Below are 24,610 nucleotides of genomic sequence, written 5' to 3'. Positions count from 1 at the left end.
ACATTCAGTTGAGCTCCTGATGACGAGAACCAAAATGCAGCCCCAGACCAAAAATAGGCTCACCAGATATGAGCAGATTTTGTTGGCCTCTGAAAATGTTAAATTGAAGAGATGCTCTTTGTTAAATCCTGCTATTTTGATGCCTATTTCTAATGTTGAGGGAGAAGATTGTGAGGACCATATCTGTCTTGATCTGACTGAACTCGGTACCAAACCGAGACCCGACATTGTTGATGAACCTCTACCCGAATCAGACCTTTTTGTTGATGGTTCATGCTTAAGAGACAGTGAGGGTTATATGAGAGCAGCTTTTGCTGTCTGTACTATTTCTGGAGTTGTGGAAGCTGCTTGTTAACAGAGAGTACACTCTGCACAAGTGGCTGAAATCATTGCTTTGACACGTCCATGCCTAGTTTCTGAGCAAATCCGAGTCACCATTGATACCAATAGCCAGTACGGTTTCGGTGTAGTTCTGTTACAGGGAGCATTATAGGGAGCACGGGGACACAGGGGACCTTCACCGAATGATCGAAGGAGTGATTTAGGGGCAAAAGGGGCACCTTAACTTGAGGCGGGGTGCCTGGGAACGCACGCACTACAAATGAAGGATACAGATATGTGAGTCATGGAAACTAAGCCAAAAGGTTTAACAGATTTATTTAGAAGGTGCAACTTCAAGGAACTTCAAGAATAAGGCATACAAATACAAAATACAAATATAGTGACCTCGCATTCAGAGAGAGTCATATGAATGAGAAGGCATTTCTACATGGACGCACTGAACTCGTTTGGAGAGAGAGATACTAAACCTCAAGAACACATTTACAAACGCACTATAAAAACAGTGTAACTCAAGGAAAATGTTCTCAGAATGCACAACCCATCTGATCTAATATATTGAGAATACTCACGTACCTAACCAAAACCTAAAAAAAAGCAGTCTTGCAAGTGTAATATAAGCTTTAAATTGTCAATAGGAAAACACAAATTTAGAGACAAAATAGCATAAATAGCATATACAGCAAATATATTGGCAAGTTAAATTGTATCTTAAAAACATAAAAACAAGCGCTCTTGGGGAACACCCACGCCCGCCTGCCATCTACTAACAGATGGGTGGGGTAGTCCGACGAGAAACCTGTGGGCCTCCCTTTTATACTCTTTAAGGCAGTGAGAAGCACCTACAGCAACGTCATTTCACGCCAGCCCTACATACGTCACTTATAGCATGGTTCGCACATTTATCAGACATCGTCGCGCTTATTCTGCTAACTGCGGAACATAGACTAGGTGAAAGGTTATATTCTCAGGCCAAGCGCTCGCCGTAAATTGCAAAGGGCAAGCAGAAAATATGTAACGTAAAGGGATAAAATATATATATATATATATATATCTATGTATATATCTATATCTATATCTATATTCACTGAAAAAACCATAGGTTTCACACATGTTATAGTTAGGAATTCGCTTTTAAAAAACCTTGCAAATTCAGTGAAAAAACCATAGGTTTCACACACGTTATAGTTAGCTGGAAATTTCACTCGTAAAAAACCAATGAAATTTTCCCGTTATAGTTAGTTAAGCTAACTATAACTCGCGCGCCCGCAATGCACTGCTGATGACGTCACATATTACATCACTCATGACATGGTCAGTGACATCACTCATGACATCACTGATGACATCTCAAATGACATCACTGATGACATCACTGATGACATCATCCAGTGAATGTGTGTTTTTCTGAAAATTAAATATGTTTTATATATGTATATCTCAAGGTCGATGGAAGAATAAATGGGTATATAAGTGTCTAAATGGATGATTTGTTTTTTAAAAATTGATTGTGTAACTGACTGATTAAGTGTATCTTAGTGAATACATGGCTTAGTGAGTAATGTTTAAATATGTAAATATCTGTATCAGTCTCTCACTTTGTGTATAAGTGGCTGCATGGGTTGGTGAGTAGCTACATGAGTGTCTATATAGGTTATTAGTTGGTTTTTTGAGTATCAGTGTCTATATGGTTCGGTGGGGGGTATTACGTAGTGCATAGGTGCATGAATGAGTGACTCACTGTTTGTATGTGTTGAAGACAGCATGTGTGCAGGACTGTATGGGTGGATGAGTGTGTGCATGGGTGTGTTAGTGAGTGAATGGCTGTCTCAATAGTGTCTTTATGAGTAACTACATATGTTTTAAACTAGTATATGTGACTATTGGTGTATATAAGTGAGTATATGTGAGAGTGAGAGATTGAAAGAGTTCCCGTATGAATAAGTATGTGTTTCTATAAGTGATTGTTTAAAAGACTAAGTATGTGTAAGTTTCTGTCAGAAGTAAGTGTGGTGGTGTGTGTATAACTGTATATGCAAGTAAATGTATGTTTGATTCTTTATTAGCATGAGTGATTATGTGTGTCAGTAACTCTGTGGATGAGTGGCATTGTGTAACAGGATGTATTGGTGTATGTGTACATATGATGTGTGAGTACACGAATGACTGACTGTACAGGACTGTTGGTGAATGAGTGGATGTTTATGTGGTTCTTAGAATTATTGAAGAGGTTGTTGTAATTGGTATCGGTATGTCCATTTTTTTTAAAATGTCAGTCTCTCTTTTTGAATGTGTGTATCAAAGGTTATATTAGGGTGAGAGGAGATCTGCCACTCCATCACATGGATGATGTCATCAGTGATGTCATCAGTGATGTCATTTGAGATGTCATCAGTGATGTCATGAGTGATGTCACTGACCATGTCATGAGTGATGTAATATGTGACGTCATCAGCAGTGCATTGCGGGCGCGCGAGTTATAGTTAGCTTAACTAACTATAACGGGAAAATTTCATTGGTTTTTTACGAGTGAAATTTCCAGCTAACTATAACGTGTGTGAAACCTATGGTTTTTTCACTGAATTTGCAAGGTTTTTTAAAAGCTAATTCCTAACTATAACATGTGTGAAACCTATGGTTTTTTCAGTGAATTTGCAAGGTTTTTTAAATGCTAATTTCTAACTATAACGTATGTGAAACCCATGGTTTTTTCAGTGAATTTGTATGGTTTTTTAAATGCTAATTCTTACCTAAAACATATGTGATTCCCATATTTTTTTTTTTTTGATTTTGTATGATTTTTTTATTATAAATTCTTATCTTAAATGTGTTTTTTTTTAAAAAAAAGTTTTTTTTTTAACTTTTTATTCTCTTAAAACACTATGTTTTTTTAATAAAAAATATGCAATATATCAAGTTTTCTCTTTTTTTTTTACTAAACAGGTAACATATATTAGTATAACATAGAAAATATATATATATATTTTTTTTTAGTGCGCGCACGGTAAGCGTACGGTAAGCTTACGGTTTACGCAATGTCCGTAATTTATCTACTCTGTTTGCGTATAGTTACGCAATTTGCGTAGCCGCACGTACTGTGCATGGGGCGCGTAGGCGTGTACGCTACACGCGCACGTTACGCGGAAATGTTGTAGAGTGACTCTTTTGCGCATGCGCGCAAGCGCGTGTCTTTTTTACGCGCATGCGCACTTTTACCGTAAGCGCACCGTAAGCATAACGTAAGCGTAACGTACGCGCACGGTGGGTCATGTGATCATGAAACACAACTTTTGATTGGTTGAAACTACTTTCAGTTCTAGAACTCTCCTACACCACACCCATTCCCCTCATTTCTGCTTGTGATCCCTTAGGAGAAGGAGCTGAGTTGTCTTTGGGATACGATGGCAGACCAGCACTCTTCTGCTGAGAGTGAGGCTAGCAGCACCACCATCAGGCAGAGAAGGAGGAAACAGAAGAGCTCTTTCATATGGGAGTATTTCAGTTTTCCAGAGGGTGAGAAAAAAGTCAATGCTGCACTGGTGACTTGCAAGCTGTGCCAGCGTGTACTTTCGCGAGGTAATCCCAACAAGAAGTATTCCTTTGGGAATCACACTATGTTGAGACACCTTAAGGATGTGCATCCTAGGACACATGCACGACCTACTAGGGGCAACCCTTCAGTAAGTCGAGCGAGCACATCCACAGCAGCTCAGCCGAGTCCTTCTTCGGAAGCTCAGCAGAGCCCTTCATCTGTGGGGGCACAATCACCTTTTTCTGAACCTCTGGAAATGAACCCTCGGTTTGGTAGGGTTACTATGCGGTGTTCATTTTGCCATGATCTAATTGTTCACAGGGAGACCAGTGTTTCCCTCATTAACAACAGAATAGATCAGCACAAATGTCCAACCAGCTAATGTTCCCATACTTCCTTTCCTCTGTCCCTGCATGAACACAACGGCTCTTTTAAGAGCCAACCTCACCTCTCAACTTTTTTTTATTTTTTCTTTAAAACTTTTTTTTTTTTTTACCGTACGCGTACAGTAAGTGTATTTTTTTTTTTTTTTTTTAAAACACTAAAACTCAATTACCACATCTCAAGATCCTTGAGGAATTAATAACTAAATACTAAAAATCTTTTTGAGATAAAGTGGAAGAAAGAGACCTTCTAATTTCTCAGTTACCTGTCCCACCCAACATTTTAATTTTTAATTAAAATGTAATTGAAATTACTTGAAAAAATGGTTGTTTTTTTTTGAAAATTTTCTTTCACAATCTGAAAAAAAAGAAAAAAGTATTAATATTTTATAAATCAATATATTACACAGTACACGAATTTACATGTTTTTCCCAAAAAATGTTTTGCCTTTTTTTTGCTGTTTTCAGAATATATTGCATTTCACTATAAATTGTGAAAGCAATGCATTCATCATTTAACAGCGGGCAAAAAAAAAATAACAATCTCAAAGATTGTATAAAAAAAGCCCAGAATCTCTTTTAACTTAAACATAACATTATAGAAATGCATAATATTCTAAAAAAATATCAACTAATATCAATACTTATTTCTTTAAAATATCGTCTGACATTTTTGTTTCAGAAGTATAATCACAAAAATATATCTCAAATAACTCCACAATACATCTGGTTCCATTTCCTTTAGGCCAAATAGTAATTTTAAAATTCTTTTTTGATTAAATTTCCAATGGTAATCCAATAAAATTCTAAAGTTTAAATTGTACAGATCTTACCGATTCTCTGTAACATTTTGGTTTCCGAACGATTAATTAATAATTAAATAAGTCCACAATACAACTGGTTACCTTTCCTCATGGCCAAATAGTAATTTTAAAAATCTTTTTTGAATAAATTTCCAATGGCAATCCAATAACATTCCAAAATTTAAATTGTGCAGATGTTACCGATTTTTTCTAAATTTTTGGTTTTCCAAAGTTTCATTAAAAATTTAAAAAGTCCACATTACAATTGGTTACCTTTCCATTAGGCCAAATGATAATTTGAAAAATCATTTTTTTTTTAAATTCCAATGGTAATCCAATACAATGGTAAAATTGTTTTGTACACATCTTGCCAAGTCTCTCTAAAATTTAGGTTTCAGGAAGATTAGATAGGAATTTGCTAAATCAAAAGGCAAACGTTGCTTGAAAATCAATTGGGAATCATTACACAGTGTCCAGCCTTTTTCACATTTAAGATAAACTGTGTAATGTCCAGAACTAACAGTAGGTCCTTCATGGAAAATTATTGCAACTGTTACAAAAGTTTTTCCTGAAATTGATAATTGCTGTCCTGTAAACTTCTTTATTAAAGTATCCAATTTTGAACCATCAGCTTTACATCGTTGCATCATTAAAATTACATATTGTCCGTATTCCTTTAAAAGTAACGTTGAAAACATTTCAGATTGACACTCACTGCATTCCATGTTATGATTAGCATCTTTAACTAATTTAGCAAAAGTGATTGTTTTACTTTCTGGCAATGTTAAATAAATAAACCTTTCAGAATCAACATTAGAGCCACATGTATTGAAACAGTTTTCACAACTATGTTCCCATTTATAAGAGAGACCAAACAAATTTTTAATGGGAACCCCTTCTTCTTCCAGTACCTGAAGAAAAAACATCAAGAATTCCTGTGCGTCTTGCTGTACATTTTGAGAAAACTGTGTTCGTCCTGAACATACATCTAAAAGTTTTCTAATTTCAGTAGCACTTTCTATTTGAGTTTTATCATTACTCAGCTTTTGAAAAAGGAGACTCAACTCAGAACAGAATCTTTTTCCCTGATTTACTATTATCTGCTCTTGCACACTTTCCAGATAAAATGCAACATTCAGCACTACATTAGCGTAGCAGTTGACACCAGAGCTATTTTCAAAATGACATCCTACAACCTCTTCTTCATTTTCCTTTTTCTTTTTGCTTGCAATTACATCACTCCTCTTTTTTTTCCTCCTCTCTACATCTTCATTACAGATATTCTCATTTCTCCTTTTACGAGAAACTACACGTTTCTCCAACACAGGATACTGACCTAAATGAGGAGCATAGGTTCTTCTTAATCTATTATACTCCTTTACACAATTTGTATCAGCACTAACTTTTGAGTCATCAAAGTCTATCATGAATAAACCAGATAATGTTTTCACTCGTGACAAAGCTACATAAGCCATACCTTCTTTGAACACAGTTGAACCAATGTTCACAAAAGCACAATCTACAGTCAATCCTTGAGACTTGTGAATAGTTACAGCATATGCTAGCGAAAACGGAAACTGCTTCCTACGTACATATAAGTCTTTCACAAGCATGAAACGAACTGAACAACGACAAATGTCTTTAACTTCTTCTATCTGATCAAATTTTATTTTTAAACATTCAATTCCATCTTTTTTCTGGTAATTAATAAAACCCACAACTCGTCCCATAGCTCCATTAACTAAACCTTTTTCAACATCCAAATTTCTCCTTAAAAATACTCTACAGTTCATGCAAACATATAGATTTCTTTCTAATCCAGCTGTTTTGGAAATGTTCTTCTCTAGTGAATCCAATTTATTTTTCAGTGTGCCTGTTAATGTGATAGTAATTCTTCCATCCTCAATTTTGTCCACTGCTTCCAATTTCCTGATATCTTCCTTTTCCAATTTCAAAAGCTCCTCATTGAATATTGAGCATTCACGTAGAGTTGGCATTAAGCAGATGACACTTTTCTTTTCTGCAATGTTCTTGTATATCTTCTCTGCAACTATTTCTTCCTTTGGAAATAAATTATGTAGCAACCGAGTCTGTAATGCTTTTGTGCCTGCTTCAGTGAGTAGTCCAATCCTGATATCTTTCAGAATACTTCCATATTCTTCATCGTTTGCTTGCCTCATATTAGTAGTAAGTTCCTTGTACTCAAAGAAGGACCAAATATTTGCATTACCAATGCTTCCCAATGACTTCTTTGTGTCTTCATGTGTCACAGTATTAAACACTGGTTGTCCTTTAACTGGAGTAAGCTGTAGAAGATCCCCAAAAACTATGACATGTTTTCCACCAAATAACACGTCATAGTCTGTCCTTAGAATTTGCTGCATTCTTAAATGCACAAAGGCAAGCATTAAGTTTGATACCATGCTCACCTCATCAATAATGAGAACTTGCATCTTCTTCAATACTCTTGAAACTTCCAAGCATGCTTCTCCAGTTAGCTTGTTGTATTGTATTTTGTTCTCATGCTCCACTGGTAACATTAGCAAACGATGTAAGGTGATTCCTTTTATGTTATAGGCTGCTAACCCAGTTGGAGCAGTAACCACACAAGACAAAGTAGAATCCGTTTTTTGCTGTAGGTAGCTTCTGATGACTTTTATTAAGAAACTTTTTCCAGTTCCAGCTTGTCCACTTACATACATCCTGATTGGTTGAAATGATGTGCATGAGCACTCTTTTTTTCATGTAGAAATCCGTGATCAATTTTGTTTCTGATCTCTTCATAAATTTGTTGCTGCTCTTCGTTCAGTTGTCTTTCCAAATTTTGTAAGTCTATAAATTCTTCTTGAGCTTGATTCATAGCCGTTTCCACTTCATTCATGGCTATTGATGCTTCATTTTCAACGATTGGTTGTCCTAGGGGATCTTGACTGAGTGTTCCTGAACTTTGGCTGTCCTGAGAACTGTCTCTAGCTACTTCTGCTGCAATTGTAGTTTCCTGTTCAATTTCTTCATTTAACATTTGCAGATAAGTTGTGAATGTACTGCATTGTATGCTGTCTTTGCAAGCATTAAATGAATCTTCATAGCTTTGAAATTCTCCCAGTAGTTCATCCTCTGAACGCCATGGTTTAAACAGCTGTAAAAGAGCCAAGTAGTAAAATTCCTTTTTGTCAGTAGTGTCGCAACTCAGCTTCCGGTGATTTATCAAACTTCCTTTTGTTTGCTTCACCAAACATCCTTCCTCACCAATGACTTTATATTTTCCATTTTTGATGTCTTCTGCAGCTTTCCGTGAATAACTGTAGTTCTGCAGCACTTCATAGAGACACATGTTCTCCAGATGTTGACTTCTCTTGGGATAATATGTGTCCAACATGTTTGATTTCAAAATATCTGTACTTTCTGGGTCATTCTCGGCCAAATATTCAATTTCTCCAACAGATTTCAGTACCCGATTTCTCATTGCTGCAAGGCCTAAACTTGCCCAAATTATTCTTCTTGATTTCGAGTAGAGACTTGCAGAAGATAACCTATCTGAACATTCGTAGGATCCAATTTCTCGATGCGATAACATCTTTAAACTGAAACTGTACAGCTTCTTACTGACAGTCTTCTCGTGAGAAATCTCTTCCCACATTTCTTTCAATTCAGTTTTTTCTGATTTAGTAATGTAAGACGTTACATATCGAGCAACAGCAATGGAATTGTCAGCTACATACTGTATATCCATGTTAGCATTCCACATGGATAAAATGACTGGGTTGTAGTCATTTATATTTTTTGATTCTTCTTTTCTTTTTAGGTTGTAGGTATTCTTAGGTGATTTTCTTGTGATAGTATGTCTCACAGATGACATAAAACTGTTTACTCTTCCATTTGAAAGAACAGGTCTAGGAAATCCAAATCGACATTTAGTGTAGTATTTATCTTTGCTCTTGTATTTCCGTCGACAGTATTTTCCACACCGATGACTTTGGAAACGTAAAACTTGCTCCTTTAACTTTTTCTCTTCTGTGCTTTTTGGTATAGCACATGTTGCATATTCTTCAATGTAAGATAACACTGCTTCATCAGTATCTGTTCCAAACTTTGGGGCATCCTTGATCCACAACAGCATATGAATATGAGGAGCACCTCTTGCCTGGTACTCTTTTCTCCAAAAGAAATCCACTACTTCTCCTAGAGGTGGATTGTTTTTATTGCAGATGAAGGACATCATAGCCTCAAATCTATGATTCACCATGGCGTCGGTACCAATATTCATTTGTCCCACGCTGACAAGCCATCAGATTGATCAGTTGTGTTTCCAAATGATCATCTCGGTGCTGCACTTTCTCCATAAAATCCTTAGCAGACACATTTTGTAAATGTACTCCACTTTTTAAAATGTGATTTACTGCATATGATAATGCAGACAAGTCGCTTTCAAATAAAAGATGGAATAAATAAGGAATACTTTGTCGAAATCTGGGATCTTCAGCATATAGTCTTGTAGTCCGATACTCAGAAGCTGGAATCTGTTCTGGACGTTCATCGTATCGTCCTCCTTTTCCTTTAGGAAACAGCTGGGGAAAACATCGAGCTTCCAAGCTCTCCTCCCATACACTCACGGGAGTTCCTTTTGCTTTCTTCATCTGAAACAGATCAATATTGTCTCCCATAACTTCTTTTGAATGAAGAGGATGTATGCTAAAATGTTCATAAATTTCTTCTTCCTTTGACTTGTCCACTTTTTCAATTTGTCCAGTTGGTGTTTCTGTGTCTTCTTGTAAATCTTCTTCTTCTTCTTCTATATAAATTGATTCATACCATTTGTTATTCCTTTTCAAATACAATTTGCTCTTTGTACTTTCCGTACATCTACCAGCTCCTGCCAAATCTTCTTATTCTTTGTAGGTACACCATTAACCAGAATAATTAATGGTTCAGTTTCCAAAGTATCCGCATCAATAGTTTCCATATTTTTTTTCAAATCCAAGGGCAAATACACCACTCTACCGTTTAAACCTCTCAGTAAATCTGAAGGAGGTAATTTACCAGTTTTGGGCTCCATACGTACTATGGTCTGGAACGGATGAACACATTGAATGAGTATAGACTCATATGTATTTAATTCAGAAAGTTCAGCAGGAATAGCATCCAATTCTAAATTATTATGTACAGCTCTGGTCGGCATTCTATTTTCCTCTAACTTGTTGTAACAGTATTTACAAATACGCTGATCTTCACCCAATTCAAAACAATTTTCAAGAAATATATATGTGGCAAAATCCTTCCACTTATAATTATCTTCATTTTCACTCTTTCTGTAGAGATCAACATTCCTAGTTTGTTTTCTATAATGAGTTCTGCAGCAACAAATACAAGTAATATTTGGTCTTTCATTAGAGATTATTGCAAATTTTGTTATGTGATCATTAAATGTCTTACTTACAGAGGGTTCTACATTCTCTTCCACTTCTTCCTCATTTACTGTGTCCTTTTCTGCACTGTTTTGTTCAGGACCAAAGTAACAAAACTGAATTTCATCAACAACCTTCTCTACATCTGATACCGATCCACGGAACAGAGCCTTATTCAATTCATCTAACTTTATTGCTGGACTTTTAGCAAAATACAACCGTCTCACAAACTTTCTCATTTCAGTATGATGAACAGCCAGCATCCTAAAATGATGGAAAACACTATTACACACTTTTCTAGATAGACAAGCCAGAGAATGACCCTGCAAACCAGTATTCTCTCTCACTCTGCATGGATCTAGACTTTGAAGCACCTTAATCTTCTGTTTTACACTTTTTTTAATATATTCTCTTAGAAACTCACGAAATTTATCAATAGATTCCTGACGCTCAGTGCAAATACTACTACAATTCCAAGTGTACACTGGGGCTTTAGGACGTCTCCCCATAGCCTCATCCGCCATCACTTGTACCTCATCTCTTGGAACCATTATCTCCTTCTCCATTATGCAACCATTTTTCACTTCATAAGCACGACCTCTGGTGTCAACTGCATGCAGCAAACTATTACTTTGAAAATAGCTCTCTTCATTAAAAAAAGGTTCACTACTTGAACTATGCATCCATTTTCCTAAAAACACTTTACAAAAGTTTGTTCTGTTCACTACTCTTTTCCTTTTGCTTTGTGATTTCAGTACATTAACCATTTTATCTAATGTACGCATCCTATTCAAAATTACAATGAATAGTTTCCTTTTTAATTCTAATGCCTTTGCTGCAATGGCTTCAATTTCTTTTTTTCTCTTGTAAAATTTTGCCTTTTGCTTATATTTCTTCACATCCTTTATCAAATTGGACATAACTCTTCTCTGAAACATTTTTCTACGTATCTCTTTAAACGCTGTTTTTCTGTTTAAGTTAATCTTTATAGTTGCAGAAGGTATATTTGCATTAACTAAATTCTCAATTTTTTCCTGTCCTTTTCTATTGAAAACATTCTTTCCAGTACAGACATTTTGTACATTTTTCCTTTTTTTGAATATGTTCTTTAAAAAATCTTTTGTCTGCTTACCAGAAGATTTTTTCTTTTTCCCAACATAAGCATCTCCAACTAACTTCGGTCCTCCAGTTGTCTTCAAATATCGGTTTTTTTTGTGGTCTTTCTTTAGTCTGGATTTTGTAGGCATCTTAAATTTTGTTCACTGCTCTTCAGCAATACCTGAAAAAAACTAAAAAAAATTCCTTTATTTTATTTAAATATATTACTACATTTTTTATGTTCTTTAGAAATCTTAAAATACTATAAACCCCTTTCCTATAAATGAAAATCACAATAACACCTTCACAAATTAAATATCTAAAAATAATTCCTGTGTGCACACAAAGTCATGCTTTGAAATTAGGCAGAAAACGAAATTTCTTTGCCAATTGCAAAGCATACTTTCTACTACTTTTTAGGCAAGTGATAAGTACTTTTACAGACTGACACATTTTGAATCCACTTTTCAGATTCTTAAAAAAGCACATGTCCAAACTGCTTTTTCAGACCAGCACCATGTGTAACCTGGGTGACTGACTACACTCCAGCAAGGGCAACCAGCCTTAGTGATGCTGAATGTATTTGCATTACTGACTGAAACCTCAAACCCCACTCGGTTGTGAATACTATGCATGATTCCACAGGATAAGCAGCTGGGTGTGTGCTAAGAGTCTGCTTCTACACAAAAAAAATGGTTCCCCCTTTCCATCTAATGCAAATGTGAAATCTCCAGAGCAATACGCAATAAATCTCTGCCTGTAATTCCTATTTGCACACAGAGTCATGTTTTCACATTAGTCACAAAACGAAATTTCTTTGCCAATTTGAAAGCACACTTACTTTTCTTTTTTTTGGCAAGTGATAAACACTTTTACAGACTGACACATCTTGAATCCACTTTTCAGATTCTGAAAACAGCACATGTCCAAACTGCTTTTTCAAACCAGCACCATTTGTAACCTGGGTGACTGCCTACACTCCAGCAAGGGCAACCAGCCTTACTGATGCTGAAGCGCCGACCAAAAGAGAGGAGAAACGCCGACATTGCAGGAGGGGGACTACCTGTCCCAGTGACCTTTGCTGATACCCTGCCAAGTGAGGGCGGAGCCACACCTGCACGAGCGCTCTAAAGCGCCAGCAAGACACCGCAGCGCGGGAAGCGCCGACCAAAAGAGAGGAGAAACGCCGACATTGCAGGAGGGGGACTACCTGTCCCAGTGACCTTTGCTGACACCCTGCCAAGTGAGGGCGGAGCCACACCTGCACGAGCGCTCTAAAGCGCCAGCAAGACACCGCAGCGCGGGACGCACGCGGCCGGCACACGGGCAAAGCCCGGGCCAAGGGCGGGCCCGTCCTGCCCGTCATCGCCCGGAGGAGACTGGGCTGGGCCACCCCTCTTTCATCCCAGTAATCCTCATGTCTACAATCAGGTGAGCGAAATACACCGACCCTAATACATCACACTTGTGCAGCTGCTTAATTGTGAGAGTCTGAATAGATTTACAAATGGGGAAGCGAACCATCCCACCTGTTATGAAATCTGCCACAACGAGCATTGAGAACATGCTGGAAAGAGCTGTTAGTATCGTAAGCAATGAGATCGAACTTACTGAGAGGCGCCTGTCCCTTGGTTTAGGACAATCAATTTTATCTTCAGGTTTGCCTATTGACACTATTGATATCACCACAAGTAATACTAATGTTCCTGTTCCTATTGTGGCTTGCGAAGAGGCATGCGAAATTACTACAGTGGACTCGCCAGAACTAAATCATGTATCATCTAATGTCCCACCTTTAGGGGCAAAACGTAAAAGGAAAGCTGGGAAGCCCACTTGTGTAAAAAGAAAACAACCAATACGCCCATGTTCCACTCGCACAACTTTAAACTCGTGGATTCGCTCATCCGCAAATCAAACATCTGTGGAGGCTCTAATGCATGACCCACCAACCATGCATGCCGCACTGTCCAAATCCTGCTCTCACTCAATTGGAACTCAGACTGAGACTGATTTTTTGCTCCCAATCATCACGGACAATGGAAATCATACTAGGGCTATTGATATTAACATTTTGGTTGGTTTGATTACTGATTGTGTTAAACCCCTATTTGATAACCTCCTAGCTGTAGTGAAAGAATGTACTTCAGTTGCTCAGTCCGTCCCAAAACCACGGTCGATAGTTCAATCAACGGATATTGCTCCCCCCGTTGTAGATAAGTCACCTATTTTGGCAAACACTAGACACTTGGCCCAAAATGAATCCACTGCTAATATCCCCACAGAATGCCAAAATACTCTTGTTCCCTCCACTACAAATCTGAGAATTAGTGATTGCATGACATGTAATAAAATTCGTTCCTGTCTAGACAAAAAGGGAATTACGGGAATTACAGAGGGCCAAATCCCCCTGAAAAGTATAATTGGGACTAACATTGCCAATCCACCAATTAACTCGCAAATTCCTATTAATGCTTCCATCCCCTTACACCGTGGTGATGGTCTAGTCAATACGCAACACAATACTCAGTATAATGTAGGCACTGACTTAAATCCTAGTATCCCTACTGAGGGAAACAATGAGTTACTTGATTTACCCCCGGAGGCCTGTCCATACGTTGTGGTCCTGGCTGGCGTCCCCTTTCTAAGACAGGATCAGAAAGAATCTTGGGAGCAACTACGCTGTAAATGCGTTGACTGGCTATCTAAGCACAAGCGGTTTAGGCCATCTCTAATTGAAAACATTATTATGGTCCGGCGGGTAGGATGGCTTGGAACATCCCCCAAATCTATTAAAGGGGATTGTATAATTATTAATTTCCGCAGACAATCAGTGGCAAAAGCTATCCTATCGCCACAGAGAGAAGAGGCCAGTTACAGCACTGGTATATGGGCACTACCTTTAGGCTATTTTTATAAACCGACTTTTGAAGCATTCGCTCCCAACCCGCGTAACACTATCCCAACTAATAATAGATTCACACCGTTGTCAGGTCTGGATTGTCAAGATTGACTGCCATCCCTGTCAACAAGGGAAGTGTTAAGTGATGCATTATCATCAGCATCGACTGATACATATACTCAGGCTAGTTCACAGGATGTCCCGGTCATAACGGTAGCTGACTCGACACTCAAGATTCTGAGTTGGAACGTCGCCGGCTTGGCATCCAAGTTAAACCTACGAGATTGGAGGGAGCTAATAAGTGGTCAGGATATCGTAATGTTTCAAGAGACCTGGGCAACCCAGGAGCTGTTTATGGAGGGTTTTGAGTGTTTTAACATTCTATCCCCCATTCCCATTGCAGGAAGGCCCGTTGGTGGCCTCTCTACTTGGATAAACATCAAGGCAGGTGGTCGCACTAGGGTAGTGCCCACAAACAGCGACACATTCCAAGCTTCCCTTTATACCCGGGGGGCCTCTCTATATATAATTAACTTCTATAACAATGGTTTTAAAAATGTTCCCAATATGAACTTTTCTAAGTTGTTTGATTTTATCTCAAAATTAGAAAGAGAATATGGCGCCCTAAATAAAGGCATATGTCTAGGTGGAGACTTTAATGTCAGGCTCCCTAGAGCCATTAACTCTGATATTCGGTCTAATACTATAAGCACGTTATGTAAGAGAGGTGAGCAGTTAATGAACCACCTAACCTCGCTGAATTTTTCAGATGTTATGGAAATAGCAACTATTGATGGATGTACTGTACCAACCTATAGAAGTCGGGGCTCAACTTCCACCATTGATTACATCTTTGTGACAGCACCCCTCGCTAAAGACAGAAGTAATTCCGACAATACATGGTGATCATAATCCCATTAGTACTATTTTAAGTTTCACACGCCGTCCAATGTATAAATACACGCATGGAGCAAGGGACCTAACGATATCAACTGATAACCTCCGACTTGTGTGGCGTGGCATTGATAATAATGTATTATTCCAAACAATGGTTAAATCGCACCATAATCTAATTAATGTATGCCTGACATATAGTGAAAATAATACTGAGGTAGTCCACGCGTTTTCTGAGCTCTGCCTCGGTATTAGAAAAATATTGTCCAAGCCAATTAAGAATATAAACTTAGATCCTAGGTGGTTTGATGCAGAGTGTTCTGCGGCTAACAGAGCGTTAAGAAAGGCTCTCCAAACTAAACCTAGAGATAGTCTTCTTGTGTCAACACTGAGAAATAATTACAAGAAGGCTACTACACGTAGGAAGGAGGAGATCACTAATGATCATTGGACTCAACTTGTGCGTGCAAATGAGCTAAAAAATGGTAAGAACTTCTGGAAAACTGTCAAAGATATGAAACTTGTGGGAAACACATCCACACCAATTAGCTGCAACATTTCCAGTGAGGCTTGGGAGGCTCACTTTAGTAAAATCTATGCCGCCCCCATTATCTGGGAACCTAGGGAGCTCACATACACTGCTAACATCTTGTTTGACCTCTCTGAAGTCGAAGAAGCAATTAGACAAAGTCTGGGAGGAAAAGCCCCCGGCCCAGACGGTCTTCCTATCGACCTCATTAAGAGTCACCCTGAATTTTGGGCGCCATTACTTACGAATGTTTTTAACAATTTAACCAATTCATCCATCCCCGAAACTTGGTCCTGTAGCACTATTGTCCCAATTTTTAAGAAGGGCGACCGTTCAAACCCGAGTTGCTACAGGCCAATATCGCTGATTGACAACACCCTTAAAATTTTGGGAAGGGTGCTGTTTAACAAGATCAGTTTATGGGCTGAGGACTCTAAGGTACTCCATCCATGCCAGCTGGGATTCAGGAGCAAGGTTGGCACTGTGGAACAGTGCCTTAACCTTAATTTAATTATTGGTAAATACAATGTAGCCCAAAAAGTCCCTATGTATCTGGCATTTATGGACCTTACCTCGGCCTTTGATTTTGTAAACAGATCGCGATTGTGGCAAATTTTGTCGGATCTCGGGCTGGATGAATCTTTAGTTTCTTTTTTAGCTTACCTGCACAGAGACCTAAAAGCCAGGGTGCGTATTAGTATGGCTGGTGAGATCTCCAAAGCTATTGAAGTAGGTAGAGGGGTTAGACAAGGCTGTGTACTGGCCCCTCTCCTATTTATCTTATATATTAATGGCTTAACTAAATCACTGTCGATCTCAACAAAAGACGTCCCAACAATTGGTGGTAACAAAATCCCTGCATTGTTATATGCTGACGATGCAGTCTTGATGGGGCGCACCCCTAAAGCCCTACGCAGCCTGGTTCAAGACTTTGTTAAGTTTATGGCATCCCTGGATCTGTGCACTAATTTAAAAAAATCCTTTTTAATGTCATGTGGGTCTAAGAAATATTCCAACCTTACAATAGCAATAAACTCTAATCAATTATTGAGTACTCGCACCTTTCCATACCTTGGTCTGACTTTTGCATCAAATGGTCTATGGAATGATCATATAGCGTATTGCAAACGAAAGTTTATTAACTCTATTAACACCATACTTAGGTTACCTAAGCCAAAGAATATAGAGGTTGTATCATCCATTATCAAAATGTATAGACTGCAATGCATACCAACAGTAACATATGGGGCGGAGGTATGGGGGAATACGGTTAGTTTACCTATACAACGTGAAGAGAATAGATTCTGCAGTAAGATTCTAGGCGCACCTTTTTCCTCCTCAACATATGCAGTCCACAGAGAACTTAATTTACCATATGTGGAGGACTTTATCAAGGCTCGCCCTATTTTATTCTGGTTAAGAATCTGGAAGAATCCGGCTGCGCAGTTGACTAGGGAAATAATCACTGACTGCCTAAAATGTGATAAAGGGATGGACATACCGTGGCTAGCAGGGGTCTGGAAAAGTCTATGTAGCCTAAATATGGAACATCTCTTTTTAACTCCACTTGAACACAATTCTGCTAATACTAAAAAAGTGGAAAAGACTCTGTATGATTCCTATAAAGTAGCACGAGTATTAACTGAGTGTAATAAAACCTCAGTTGCTAGATATATGCAGATAGATGTATCCCCTGCTATGCCTATATATCTTCTTAAACCAATCAGTTGTTGGGAAAGAGGCCTGTTCTTTAGGTTAAGGACAGACACCTTGAAATATTTGCTGTCATTCCCCATTGGCTTTACACATAATCTTAACTCATTATTGTGTCCTTGTAATAATACCCATAAGCAGTCAATGCTTCATTTCTTGTTCTTTTGTAGTTATTATTCAGCCCCCACTAAAAAATTATTGATCCCATATTTTAAGTCTCGCCACATCACGGATTACAAAGTGGCTTACGAAAAGGTGCTAGCTATTTCTGATGATGAATTATGCTTTAGAGTTGGATCATTTTTGAAAACAGTGATGCGTATACGTAACTCTATGCACCCTGATTAATTGACCTTTTTAAATTTGTGTATATTCTGGCATTTTTAGCAATTTTGTATATTATTTTATGCTGTACTTTTATGGATATGTTGTTTTTATCCGAATAAAGTTCATATTGATTGATTGATTGATTGAATGTATTTGCATTACTGAGTGCAACCTCAAACCCTTAAAGTATTCCTTATTTTTACCAGTACACCTTAATTTATCTTGAAAACATATTCCATATTATTTTACATGTTCCTCACATTTAAATTTCTCCCAAAACAGAAAATAATAAACACAACTTCAACAAAAGGAATTCCATTTCTATTATTCATTTCTTAATTTACCATATACATCCCCTCTCAAACTCTAAACTCACCTTTAAAATTAGTTAGTTGTGAAAGAAATGTGGCACTCAAACAGCAGATTATCAGAGCCAGGATCTCTGTTCTTTACACCTCTCTCCTCTCAGCAGAACCAGATAATGGCAAACTTTCCCTCTCTTTTTCCACACATATACATGTTAATTTCAAATCTCAGTGCTTCCCCCTTTTTTTCAAATGTAATCACACATTTCTATTGGTTGAAAACCAACCCTTTTCCAAAAGTACCCTTCTCCCAACTTGACTTCTGCCTAGTACCCTTCCCCCAACTTGACTTCTGCCTGCTACCATAGCAACAGCTCATGGAACACTTCTGTGTAGAGTTAGGTCAGAAGTTCACCAAACAATGTTTCAATTCCACAGAGCAAGAGTGCTTGACTTTTCAAACCTAACAGCAAATCCATAGTACTGTTCTTTGGTAACACATTTTTCTGTACCAATACAAAACATGCTTCTATTAATTTACACATACAGCCTAGTTTTTATTCTAGAATGGTATGAAACAGCCAATCAGTTCTTTTTTTTATAAAAAAAATATGTATGCCTCCATTTCCAAACTGTCTTTCATTTCTTTTTACCATTCTACTGAATTACACCTCCTGAGTGCATCCAGTTCTCCTTTGAAGATGTTCACAGTGTGGATTGTAGGGCACAGCTATGTCTTCTGGAGTGAAAAGTATGCAGAGAAAACAGATATGGTGAGAGACCTTGCTTTGCCAAATGTAGACATTAAATGGATTGGTCAGAGAGGGTTAAAGTGGCACCAATTGATGCCATTGGTGAAATCCTTCATGCAAATCCAACACCCTGACCTCATAATAGTGCACTGTGGTGGCAATGACCTAGGCACTTTGACTGGGGTAGGTCTGGAAATGCTTATGAAGGACACCTTTGCACAACTGTTTTCACTTTTCCCTAAAACTGCCTTTGTGTTTTCTAACATATGCCAAAGGCAAAAATGGAACTGGTCCAATCATTTCTGTCCGCAGATTGACAAAGCAAGAAAGCACGTCAACAAATCTGTTTCTGCTTTCCTCCGTGACTATGGTATGGGTTCCATTTACCACAACAACTTGCGTTACGACATGCAAGACATTTATAGAGGAGATGGTGTACACTTCACTGATGAAGGGAACAGAGTCTTCCTCTTGAACCTTAGACTCTGCATCGGTACTTACTTGTAGGTACCACTAAAAAATCACTTCATAAACACAACGGCTCTTTTTACAGCCCCCTAATATCTAAACTCTTAAATCTGCATTTCATTTCTTTTTTTAAATTTTTTTTCTACCGTACGCGTACGTTGAGCTTACGTACGCGTACCCCGCGATTTTTTTTAAAATCAATAAATGTTTTCTTTGTACTTTTCTGTCCTTCTTTGACCCCCTTACAAATGTTAGGGGGTCTGTAACTCTCTCCCTTGCCCCCTTTTCAAGATATCACCCTTTTTTTTCTGAGTGAAACACACGAAATGGCGGCCGCCGCTTCCTGGTTTCGACCGATTCGAATGTTTACTAAGATCTAAGAGCCAATCAGAATCGCGCTCGCGCACGCCACCGTACGCGTACGGTAAGCGCACCGTAAGCGCACGGTAAGCTGGCTCAGATATATATATTGATTTAAAGGCTATTTTCTCAGAATCTACTGAACAGATTTACACCAAACCTACAAAAGGCACTTCCTTGACCTGAGGACTACCTCTCTGCCAAATTTCAAGTAATTCTGTTCAGCCGTTCGGGCTGTAGCTGTGTCTAAAGGTCCTATGGAAAAATGCATGGGAAAAACGCGTTTTGGGACCCCCCTTTTATCTCAGCCCCCGCTTGACGAATCCCCCCGAGACTTTCAGGGTAGGAGCGGAGCGTAGCGCCCCACCTATTTTGAAAAATTCGCGAGGATTCGTCGACCGGCGCCAAAGTTATTCAAAATAGAATGTTGCGGATTTCCTATGGAAACGTGGTCCTAACTATAACTACCTACTGGCAACCGCCAGTAGGTAATATATATATATATATATATATATATATATATATATATATATATATATATATATATATATATATATGTATATATATAGATATATATATTCACTGAAAAAACCAAAGGTTTCAGGGGCGTTATAGTTAGCTGGACATTTCCCTCGTACAAAACCCTAGAAATTCCCCTGTTATAGTTAGTTCAGCTAACTATAACTCGCGCCCCCGCAATGCACTGCTGATGACGTCACATATTACATCACTCATGACATGGTCAGTGACATCACTGATGACATCTCAAATGACATCACTGATGACATCACTGATGACTTCATCCAGTAGGTATGTGTTTCTGTACAGTTTTAATATGTTTAATATATATAGGGAAAGGTCTGTTGAAGAATGAGTGGGTGTACAAGAGTGTGAATGGATGATTTTGTAGGTGCGTAACTGACTCTTTAAGCGAGTCATTAAATGTATCTTACTGCAGACTAGTTACTAAACTGTGTGAATGTCTGTATGTGTCTGTGTGTAGGTGTATAAGTGGCTGCATGGTTTTGTGAATAGCTATATGAGTGTCTATATGGGTTATTGATTGGTTGTCTGAGTATCTGTATGGGTGCCTGAGTGTTTGTGTGGGTAGGGTGTGTGTGACTCTATGCATAGATATGTGAGTGGGTGATTCTATGGGTGCGTGGTTTTAAGAGTGCATCTGTGATGGACTGTATGGTTGGGTGAGTGTATGTATGGGTGTGTTAGGGATTGAATGTATATCTCAGTGGTACATGTGTGACTAACTACATATGTGAAAGGCAGTATATATGTGTGTAAGAGTATATAAGTGGGTATATGTGAGAGTGTGTGATTGTGAGAGTGGCTGTATGGATGAGTGTGTGCTTGTATCAATGATTCTATTAGAGCGTAAGAATGTGGTACTATTTTTATGAGTAAGTGAACTTGAGTGTGTTTAACTGCATAGGTGAGTAAATTGGACTGTGTTTAATTACTTGCACGACTGACTAGGTGTGTCAGTACCTCAATGGATGATTGGCGGTGTGTGAGTGTCTATCTAGGTGTATAAATGCATATGATAGTCTTGTACGGAGTGACTGTAAGTATGAGTGACTGTACAGGTGAGTGAGTGGAGGTGTATGTAGACCTAAGAGTTAATGAGTGGGTATGTAGTTATTGGTATTGGAGTATCTATGAATTTCAAAATGGCCGTCTGAAATTTTGAGTCGGTGTATCAAAGGTTATATTAGTGTGTGAGAAGATGCACTAATTTATCACATGGATGATGTCATGAGTGATGTCATTTGAGATGTCATCAGTGATGTCATCAGTGATGTCACTGACCATGTCATGAGTGATGTAATATGTGACGTCATCAGCAGTGCATTGCGGGGGCGCGAGTTATAGTTAACTGAACTAACTATAACAGGGGAATTTCTAGGGTTTTGTACGAAGGAAATGTCCAGCTAACTATAACGCCCCTGAAACCTTTGTTTTTTTCAGTGAATTTCTAAGGTTTTTTAAATGCCAATTCCTAACTATAACGCCCCTGAAACCTATGGTTTTTTCAGTGAATTTCAAAGGTTTTTTAAATGCTAATTCCTATCTATATCTTATTTCTGAAGATATCATGAAAAGCATTCTTTTTTAAAAGTAGGGTGCACATTAGTTTTGTGGAAAAGCATCTTTGTGATTGGTTAAGAAAAAGCAGTTTCAACGTGGAGTACATATCAAAGGATAAAATTTGCTCAGATCAACCACACCTGCTACTTGCATTTGAAAGGCACTGTTCGAACTTAAAACAATCGTCAACTTTTAACTTGCACGTGTAGTTAAATATTCAAGAAAATGTCACAAAAAAATATCGTTAAGTTTTAAAAAATTGATGAACTTTTAACCTGCACGTGTTGTAGAATGTTCTAGAAAGTGTGTTGATAGAATACGTTGCACATCTGACTTCTATGTGTTGTTCAATATTAAAAAAACAGTTCATATGGAAAATTAAAAAGAAACCAATAGAGAAGTTTTGAAGCCTAAAAGAATCAAGGAACTCTTCTAATTTATTCTTTACATGTATTTATGTGTGCAGCAACAAAAATATAGACACAACAGCAGTAGGAAGAGGAAGAAGCAGGGAGTGGGGGGAGGGGGGAGATGGGCAGAATGGCACACATGCACAATTAAGTACAACACACATATAGACTAACAATGGCCAAAATGAAACACACCAACAAGCAGCACAAGTCACACAACCCGCCAACATCACACCACTGAACGAGCATAGAAGTGAAAACCACGCTGCATTCATACAGGATGTGTACAAAGGCCAGTCGTTGGTGTTGTGGGATGTCTGCGACCGTGGTCATCATGGATGAGATGCCCAGCATGTGGCACATGGTCGAGTTCACTGTGTGTTCTGTTGTTAAACGGCTGCACCTCCCTCCCACGAGCCCCCACACTTTTGTACGGTGCGCTGTTGTATCTCGTGCACTCGTACAGCACACCATTGTAATGCCTATTTGCGCATGTCCTGCTACATTCCAACTACAACATCACAGTGCCGTTTGGAGGTGGTGCATGCCAGTTTACAACATCAACTGCTGCGGCTCTTGTAGCATGCCACACCAGAACACAGAGGCACACTTACCGCACTTCCTGAACACGGACATGTCCGAGACACCCCGTTCCCCTTGCCGGATAGGCACACCCCTGCACTGACCTGTGAACCCCAGACCAGCACACGCCAGTTGTGCATGCAGGAGGATGCGTGCGTAGCTACACATCCAGGCTCACTGCCAACGCTGAGGTGACAGCACACTGTGATGTTGCAGGGCTCGTGCCTATCATGCTAAGACAATGACCACAGGGACACACTTACTAAGATGTGGGTTTGGGGGGCATTGGCGGTCCTGGAGTTGTTGAGATGAGTCTTCTGTCCCTCATGGGTTTCCCTGTATCATGCTCATTGACTCTATGGTACCTGTGGGTGTTCTGGTGTGGCTCTTGACTGTGTTCCCTTTCATGGTGCAGGTAGTTGTCCTGCTTAACACCAGCAGAAAGAAGGTGTAAAATCCCTGGCGCTAACGTGTCTTATCGCCGGAATTTGTTTCGCATTGCAATTGGTGTGAAAGTTGTGATGGGATTTTTTTCGTGTGCAGAACAATATACGAACTGAGCAGTGTATCTCATCAAGATCCAGCACCTGACGCACTATTCCCAATCAATATAAATACAATGAGATTTCTTAATAGATTTTGTGTGTTCACTGTAACTGCAGCCAATACCTCAGTGCAATTCAATACAGGATTTTAGTATTTAGAATAAATCGGAAAGGTGCACCTCGTGTCTTTTTGCACGGGAACGGCTACTCTCCATTTCATTATCAGCACTTTAACGGAAGTAAAGTGGAGATAAATCTAACACACTATTCAGAAGTTAGTGCAAACTGCAGATATCACCAGTATTCCAGCAATAAGTCCCCCAAAATGGAACACCATGGTGGACTCCATCAAATAACAGTAATAAGAACAAGAAAGAGTCACACAGCAGTTAAGAGAACAACCAAAAACGTTATTAATTTTTTTTTCAAACTTTATTTTTTATAATAATAAATATATAAACGAAAAACAATTTTCAAACTTTATTTTTTTATTAACATATATATGAACAATAAACGAATAAACAAAATGTAACAACAATAATAAAAAACAACAAGGCGGAACACTACTGTGGGGACAATGGATGTCGACGACAGACCTGGAAAATAAGAAAGATTGTTAAAAAAAAAAACATGGTATTCTCAACAAAATACCACAAGAAACAAATCACAGATATATAAAATGCATACAGCTAACAAAATTGTATAAGTTTAACTTACAAAAACTGTAAATGTTGCCGCTTTAAAACATTTACCGAATCTGAAGAAAATGTTTTGCAGAAGGCACCACACAAACAACGTTTTTCTTCAGTGGTGAGGAAATTTTTTACTTTTTCCAAGGAGCAAACAAAGACCAATGCCACCTTCGTCACTCGCAAGACTTGCCAAAGAGTTCTGTTATGAGGAAATCCTAACAAAAAATACTCGTGCGGCACAGCAAGTATGATGAAACATCTAAGGACCCTTCATCCAAACAATCTTGCACGAGAAGAGTGCAAACAGATGAGAAACACTCCTGTTCTGTATCTGTAAAAAAGAATCACAAATAAATGTATATTAATAACTTTCAAATTTATACTATTCCATTACTGTACAGACACATTTTATATAAAAACTGACTATGAAACTATAGCCCTGAACCACAAGTGTGACGATCATTAAAACAC

The sequence above is a fragment of the Triturus cristatus genome, chromosome 2_2, assembly GCF_964204655.1.
Source record: "Triturus cristatus chromosome 2_2, aTriCri1.1, whole genome shotgun sequence".
Lineage (NCBI taxonomy): Eukaryota > Metazoa > Chordata > Amphibia > Caudata > Salamandridae > Triturus > Triturus cristatus.
The sequence above is the reverse complement of the archived record's forward strand: the minus strand, read 5'-3'. Positions refer to the sequence as shown.